Below are 8,499 nucleotides of genomic sequence, written 5' to 3'. Positions count from 1 at the left end.
GCGTGCCTTTAGGTTCGCCGCGACCAACACTTACCATGCACTGACCACAAAATATGGATGCGCCGCAGCGTGAACCCTGGACCTTTCACATGCCAAGCGAACGCTCTACCAACTGAGCTACGCCCCATGCACGAGCAAACTGCGCTATTCCCCATTCTTTGCGACTCAGATGCGCACGGACACGATGGTTGGTTGGTTTGTAGCGGTGAAGGGAGCAGAGTACAAAGGCGCGGACCCGTTCATATACACAAAAGTTCCAAGTAGTTTCGATGCTCTGGTATTACAAATGCAAATTCCGTCTGTTTTTAACGTCTTAAATTGAAAGAGCCGTCACAAATTGCTCCGTTTTCACTCCTTGTCGACAATTATACAGCACCTGAGGTAACAAACACATCTCGAGCCCCATTGTGCACTACATTATTTATGCCAACTCAGTGCCTCGCTCTTTACTACTGTGTACCAATCTTGTCGTCCAACTGCAAAACACTGGGCCACAACAAGTTTCCGCGTCTCCATTGAACTGCGCATACTACGAAACGCTCCCCAAACTTGGCACTCACCCTCGCAGCCGATTTTTCCGACTTTCCACGACGCTCACGCTAGTGACAGCATTATTTATAGTTCGACGTCGCGCCAAAGCGAATGAGTACATTTCGCCTACGGCTTAGGCCGCCCTCCTAGTGTGGCTGCTGGGTGTCTGCAGGCAGCGAGGGTCTGCAAGCTTCCTGTGTTCGCACCTATGTCACCTGTGCTTGCTTGTCAGAGACAGACTATCGCAAAACATACAACTCGCTCCATGAATTGATTGCTACGGCATCTGTTATCAGCAGTCACAACTAACAACACCAGTAGCAGCTGACTGCACGCAAAGAATAGGAATATGCAGTGGGATTTACGTGAACTCGGCGCAAGCTTGTATCTTCCTAGACACATCTGCTGGCTGTGAAGTATTCCACTTGCATATCAAGGTGCGCATGTAGGTGTGTTAAAAATTCTGGAGGCACTGGGTATTGATCCCAGTACCTCTCGGATACTAAGCGAGCGCTCTACCATCTGAGCTACGCCCGCCCCCCCCGAAGACTAATGGTGCTACATACAGCCATATAGACGACACAGACCCTTGCACTCCCATTATTCAGCAGACAAACACTACTCTCTATGTATCCGTTAGGGTGTCTTTCAGGTTTCGTGCATTCTGTATCGAATCGTAGTTGCCAAAATGAAAGTGGCACGTATAACGTCGAAAATAGAATTCGGACACCGCTCTGAGTAAGACCAACGTGTTGTCCACCCTCTAGACTTCAATGAGGTTAAGCCGCGATACCTAAGACAGATCTGCACTCGATGACACCTCGATAACAGCCGGTCCCCACACTTACATCTTGCTCTCCTTACGTCAGTATACATCATATCAGTCTGTGACGCTGGCTTTGCAACATCTTGGGTGCCTTTAGGTTCGCCGCGACCAACACTTACCATGCACTGACCACAAAAAATGGAGGCGCCGCGGCTTGAACCCAGGACCTTTCACATGCCAAGCGAACGCTCTACCAACTGAGCTACGCCACATGCACGAGCAAACTGCGCTATTCCCCATTCTTTGCGACTCAGATGCGCACGGACACGATGGTTGGTTGGTTTGTAGCGGTGAAGGGAGCAGAGTACAAAGGCGCGGACCCGTTCATATACACAAAAGTTCCAAGTAGTTTCGATGCTCTGGTATTACAAATGCAAATTCCGTCTGTTTTTAACGTCTTAAATTTTAAGAGCCGTCACAAATTGCTCCGTTTTCACTCCTTGTCGACAATTATACAGCACCTGAGGTAACAAACACATCTCGAGCCCCATTGTGCACTACATTATTTATGCCAACTCAGTGCCTCGCTCTTTACTACTGTGTACCAATTTTGTCGTCCAACTGCAAAACACTGGGCCACAACAAGTTTCCGCGTCTCCATTGCACTGCGCATACTACGAAACGCTCCCCAAACTTGGCACTCACCCTCGCAGCCGACTTTTCCGACTTTCCTCGACGCTCACGCAACGCTCACGCTAGTGACAGCATTATTTATAGTTCGACGTCGCGCCAAAGCGAATGAGCACAATTCGCCTACGGCTTAGGCCGCCCTCCTAGTGTGGCTGCTCGGTGTCTGCAGGCAGCGAGGGTCTGCAAGCTTCCTGTGTTCGCACCTATGTCACCTGTGCTTGCTTGTCAGAGACAGACTATCGCAAAACATACAACTCACTCCATGAATTGATTGCTACGGCATCTGTTATCAGCAGTCACAACTAGCAACACCAGTAGCAGCTGACTGCACGCAAAGAATAGGAATGTGCAGTGGGATTTACGTGAACTCGGCGCAAGCTTGTATCTTCCTAGACACATCTGCTGGCTGTGAAGTATTCCACTTGCATATCAAGGTGCGCATGTAGGTGTGTTAAAAATTCTGGAGGCACTGGGTATTGATCCCAGTACCTCTCGCATACTAAGCGAGCGCTCTACCATCTGAGCTACGCCCGCCCCCCCGAAGACTAATTGTGCTACATACAGCCATATAGACGTCACAGAGCCTTGCACTCCCATTATTCAGCAGACAAACACTACTCTCTATGTATCCGTTAGGGTGTCTTTCAGGTTTCGTGCATTCTGTATCGAATCGTAGTTGCCAAAATGAAAGTGGCACGTATAACGTCGAAAATAGAATTCGGACACCGCTCTGAGTAAGACCAACGTGTTGTCCACCCTCTAGACTTCAATGAGGTTAAGCCGCGATACCTAAGACAGATCTGCACTCGATGACACCTCGATAACAGCCGATACCCACACTTACATCTTGCTCTCCTTACGTCAGTATACATCATATCAGTCTGTGACGCTGGCTTTGCAACATCTTGCGTGCCTTTAGGTTCGCCGCGACCAACACTTACCATGCACTGGCCACAAAAAATGGATGCGCCGCAGCTTGAACCCTGGACCTTTCACATGCCAAGCGAACGCTCTACCAACTGAGCTACGCCCCATGCACGAGCAAACTGCGCTATTCCCCATTCTTTGCGACTCAGATGCGCACGGACACGATGGTTGGTTGGTTTGTAGCGGTGAAGGGAGCAGAGTACAAAGGCGCGGACCCGTTCATATACACAAAAGTTCCAAGTAGTTTCGATGCTCTGGTATTACAAATGCAAATTCCGTCTGTTTTTAACGTCTTAAGTTGAAAGAGCCGTCACAAATTGCTCCGTTTTCACTCCTTGTCGACAATTATACAGCACCTGAGGTAACAAACACATCTCGAGCCCCATTGTGCACTACATTATTTATGCCAACTCAGTGCCTCGCTCTTTACTACTGTGTACCAATCTTGTCGTCCAACTGCAAAACACTGGGCCACAACAAGTTTCCGCGTCTCCATTGCACTGCGCATACTACGAAACGCTCCCCAAACTTGGCACTCACCCTCGCAGCCGACTTTTCCGACTTTCCACGACGCTCACGCTAGTGACAGCATTATTTATAGTTCGACGTCGCGCCAAAGCGAATGAGCACAATTCGCCTACGGCTTAGGCCGCCCTCCTAGTGTGGCTGCTCGGTGTCTGCAGGCAGCGAGGGTCTGCAAGCTTCCTGTGTTCGCACCTATGTCACCTGTGCTTGCTTGTCAGAGACAGACTATCGCAAAACATACAACTCACTCCATGAATTGATTGCTACGGCATCTGTTATCAGCAGTCACAACTAGCAACACCAGTAGCAGCTGACTGCACGCAAAGAATAGGAATGTGCAGTGGGATTTACGTGAACTCGGCGCAAGCTTGTATCTTCCTAGACACATCTGCTGGCTGTGAAGTATTCCACTTGCATATCAAGGTGCGCATGTAGGTGTGTTAAAAATTCTGGAGGCACTGGGTATTGATCCCAGTACCTCTCGCATACTAAGCGAGCGCTCTACCATCTGAGCTACGCCCGCCCCCCCGAAGACTAATGGTGCTACATACAGCCATATAGACGACACAGACCCTTGCACTCCCATTATTTAGCAGACAAACACTACTCTCTATGTATCCGTTAGGGTGTCTTTCAGGTTTCGTGCATTCTGTATCGAATCGTAGTTGCCAAAATGAAAGTGGCACGTATAACGTCGAAAATAGAATTCGGACACCGCTCTGAGTAAGACCAACGTGTTGTCCACCCTCTAGACTTCAATGAGGTTAAGCCGCGATACCTAAGACAGATCTGCACTCGATGACACCTCGATAACAGCCGGTCCCCACACTTACATCTTGCTCTCCTTACGTCAGTATACATCATATCAGTCTGTGACGCCGGCTTTGCAACATCTTGCGTGCCTTTAGGTTCGCCGCGACCAACACTTACCATGCACTGACCACAAAAAATGGATGCGCCGCAGCTTGAACCCTGGACCTTTCACATGCCAAGCGAACGCTCTACCAACTGAGCTACGCCCCATGCACGAGCAAACTGCGCTATTCCCCATTCTTTGCGACTCAGATGCGCACGGACACGATGGTTGGTTGGTTTGTAGCGGTGAAGGGAGCAGAGTACAAAGGCGCGGACCCGTTCATATACACAAAAGTTCCAAGTAGTTTCGATGCTCTGGTATTACAAATGCAAATTCCGTCTGTTTTTAACGTCTTAAGTTGAAAGAGCCGTCACAAATTGCTCCGTTTTCACTCCTTGTCGACAATTATACAGCACCTGAGGTAACAAACACATCTCGAGCCCCATTGTGCACTACATTATTTATGCCAACTCAGTGCCTCGCTCTTTACTACTGTGTACCAATCTTGTCGTCCAACTGCAAAACACTGGGCCACAACAAGTTTCCGCGTCTCCATTGCACTGCGCATACTACGAAACGCTCCCCAAACTTGGCACTCACCCTCGCAGCCGACTTTTCGGACTTTCCACGACGCTCACGCTAGTGACAGCATTATTTATAGTTCGACGTCGCGCCAAAGCGAATGAGTACATTTCGCCTACGGCTTAGGCCGCCCTCCTAGTGTGGCTGCTCGGTGTCTGCAGGCAGCGAGGGTCTGCAAGCTTCCTGTGTTCGCACCTATGTCACCTGTGCTTGCTTGTCAGAGACAGACTATCGCAAAACATACAACTCACTCCATGAATTGATTGCTACGGCATCTGTTATCAGCAGTCACAACTAGCAACACCAGTAGCAGCTGACTCCACGCAAAGAATAGGAATGTGCAGTGGGATTTACGTGAACTCGGCGCAAGCTTGTACCTTCCTAGACACATCTGCTGGCTGTGAAGTATTCCACTTGCATATCAAGGTGCGCATGTAGGTGTGTTAAAAATTCTGGAGGCACTGGGTATTGATCCCAGTACCTCTCGCATACTAAGCGAGCGCTCTACCATCTGAGCTACGCCCGCCCCCACGAAGACTAATGGTGCTACATACAGCCATATAGACGACACAGACCCTTGCACTCCCATTATTTAGCAGACAAACACTACTCTCTATGTATCCGTTAGGGTGTCTTTCAGGTTTCGTGCATTCTGTATCGAATCGTAGTTGCCAAATTGAAAGTGGCACGTATAACGTCGAAAATAGAATTCGGACACCGCTCTGAGTAAGACCAACGTGTTGTCCACCCTCTAGACTTCAATGAGGTTAAGCCGCGATACCTAAGACAGATCTGCACTCGATGACACCTCGATAACAGCCGGTCCCCACACTTACATCTTGCTCTCCTTACGTCAGTATACATCATATCAGTCTGTGACGCTGGCTTTGCAACATCTTGCGTGCCTTTAGGTTCGCCGCGACCAACACTTACCATGCACTGACCACAAAAAATGGAGGCGCCGCGGCTTGAACCCTGGACCTTTCACATGCCAAGCGAACGCTCTACCAACTGAGCTACGCCACATGCACGAGCAAACTGCGCTATTCCCCATTCTTTGCGACTCAGATGCGCACGGACACGATGGTTGGTTGGTTTGTAGCGGTGAAGGGAGCAGAGTACAAAGGCGCGGACCCGTTCATATACACAAAAGTTCCAAGTAGTTTCGATGCTCTGGTATTACAAATGCAAATTCCGTCTGTTTTTAACGTCTTAAATTTTAAGAGCCGTCACAAATTGCTCCGTTTTCACTCCTTGTCGACAATTATACAGCACCTGAGGTAACAAACACATCTCGAGCCCCATTGTGCACTACATTATTTATGCCAACTCAGTGCCTCGCTCTTTACTACTGTGTACCAATTTTGTCGTCCAACTGCAAAACACTGGGCCACAACAAGTTTCCGCGTCTCCATTGCACTGCGCATACTACGAAACGCTCCCCAAATTTGGCACTCACCCTCGCAGCCGACTTTTCCGACTTTCCTCGACGCTCACGCAACGCTCACGCTAGTGACAGCATTATTTATAGTTCGACGTCGCGCCAAAGCGAATGAGCACAATTCGCCTACGGCTTAGGCCGCCCTCCTAGTGTGGCTGCTCGGTGTCTGCAGGCAGCGAGGGTCTGCAAGCTTCCTGTGTTCGCACCTATGTCACCTGTGCTTGCTTGTCAGAGACAGACTATCGCAAAACATACAACTCACTCCATGAATTGATTGCTACGGCATCTGTTATCAGCAGTCACAACTAGCAACACCAGTAGCAGCTGACTGCACGCAAAGAATAGGAATGTGCAGTGGGATTTACGTGAACTCGGCGCAAGCTTGTATCTTCCTAGACACATCTGCTGGCTGTGAAGTATTCCACTTGCATATCAAGGTGCGCATGTAGGTGTGTTAAAAATTCTGGAGGCACTGGGTATTGATCCCAGTACCTCTCGCATACTAAGCGAGCGCTCTACCATCTGAGCTACGCCCGCCCCCCCGAAGACTAATTGTGCTACATACAGCCATATAGACGTCACAGAGCCTTGCACTCCCATTATTCAGCAGACAAACACTACTCTCTATGTATCCGTTAGGGTGTCTTTCAGGTTTCGTGCATTCTGTATCGAATCGTAGTTGCCAAAATGAAAGTGGCACGTATAACGTCGAAAATAGAATTCGGACACCGCTCTGAGTAAGACCAACGTGTTGTCCACCCTCTAGACTTCAATGAGGTTAAGCCGCGATACCTAAGACAGATCTGCACTCGATGACACCTCGATAACAGCCGGTACCCACACTTACATCTTGCTCTCCTTACGTCAGTATACATCATATCAGTCTGTGACGCTGGCTTTGCAACATCTTGCGGGCCTTTAGGTTCGCCGCGACCAACACTTACCATGCACTGACCACAAAAAATGGAGGCGCCGCGGCTTGAACCCTGGACCTTTCACATGCCAAGCGAACGCCCTACCAACTGAGCTACGCCCCATGCACGAGCAAACTGCGCTATTCCTCATTCTTTGCGACTCAGATGCGCACGGACACGTTGGTTGGTTGGTTTGTAGCGGTGAAGGGAGCAGAGTACAAAGGCGCGGACCCGTTCATATACACAAAAGTTCCAAGTAGTTTCGATGCTCTGGTATTACAAATGCAAATTCCGTCTGTTTTTAACGTCTTAAATTTTAAGAGCCGTCACAAATTGCTCCGTTTTCACTCCTTGTCGACAATTATACAGCACCTGAGGTAACAAACACATCTCGAGCCCCATTGTGCACTACATTATTTATGCCAACTCAGTGCCTCGCTCTTTACTACTGTGTACCAATTTTGTCGTCCAACTGCAAAACACTGGGCCACAACAAGTTTCCGCGTCTCCATTGCACTGCGCATACTACGAAACGCTCCCCAAACTTGGCACTCACCCTCGCAGCCGACTTTTCCGACTTTCCTCGACGCTCACGCAACGCTCACGCTAGTGACAGCATTATTTATAGTTCGACGTCGCGCCAAAGCGAATGAGCACAATTCGCCTACGGCTTAGGCCGCCCTCCTAGTGTGGCTGCTCGGTGTCTGCAGGCAGCGAGGGTCTGCAAGCTTCCTGTGTTCGCACCTATGTCACCTGTGCTTGCTTGTCAGAGACAGACTATCGCAAAACATACAACTCACTCCATGAATTGATTGCTACGGCATCTGTTATCAGCAGTCACAACTAGCAACACCAGTAGCAGCTGACTGCACGCAAAGAATAGGAATGTGCAGTGGGATTTACGTGAACTCGGCGCAAGCTTGTATCTTCCTAGACACATCTGCTGGCTGTGAAGTATTCCACTTGCATATCAAGGTGCGCATGTAGGTGTGTTAAAAATTCTGGAGGCACTGGGTATTGATCCCAGTGCCTCTCGCATACTAAGCGAGCGCTCTACCATCTGAGCTACGCCCGCCCCCCCGAAGACTAATTGTGCTACATACAGCCATATAGACGTCACAGAGCCTTGCACTCCCATTATTCAGCAGACAAACACTACTCTCTATGTATCCGTTAGGGTGTCTTTCAGGTTTCGTGCATTCTGTATCGAATCGTAGTTGCCAAAATGAAAGTGGCACGTATAACGTCGAAAATAGAATTCGGACAC

At 49.2% G+C, this 8,499-nt stretch overlaps 1 non-coding gene across 1 annotated transcript; it reads right to left on the bottom strand.

Annotated features, from left to right (window-relative positions):
• Nucleotides 1–1,496: 1,496 nt before the first annotated feature.
• Nucleotides 1,497–1,568, bottom strand: Trnaa-ggc (transfer RNA alanine (anticodon GGC)). The gene has a single exon. It is a non-coding gene; the product is annotated as a tRNA-Ala (tRNA).
• Between the last annotated feature and the right edge of the window lie 6,931 nt (nt 1,569–8,499).

This window comes from Schistocerca gregaria, chromosome 10 (genome assembly GCF_023897955.1).
Source record: "Schistocerca gregaria isolate iqSchGreg1 chromosome 10, iqSchGreg1.2, whole genome shotgun sequence".
NCBI lineage: Eukaryota > Metazoa > Arthropoda > Insecta > Orthoptera > Acrididae > Schistocerca > Schistocerca gregaria.
Note: the sequence above shows the minus strand (reverse complement) of the source record. Positions and strands in the feature narration are given on the sequence as shown.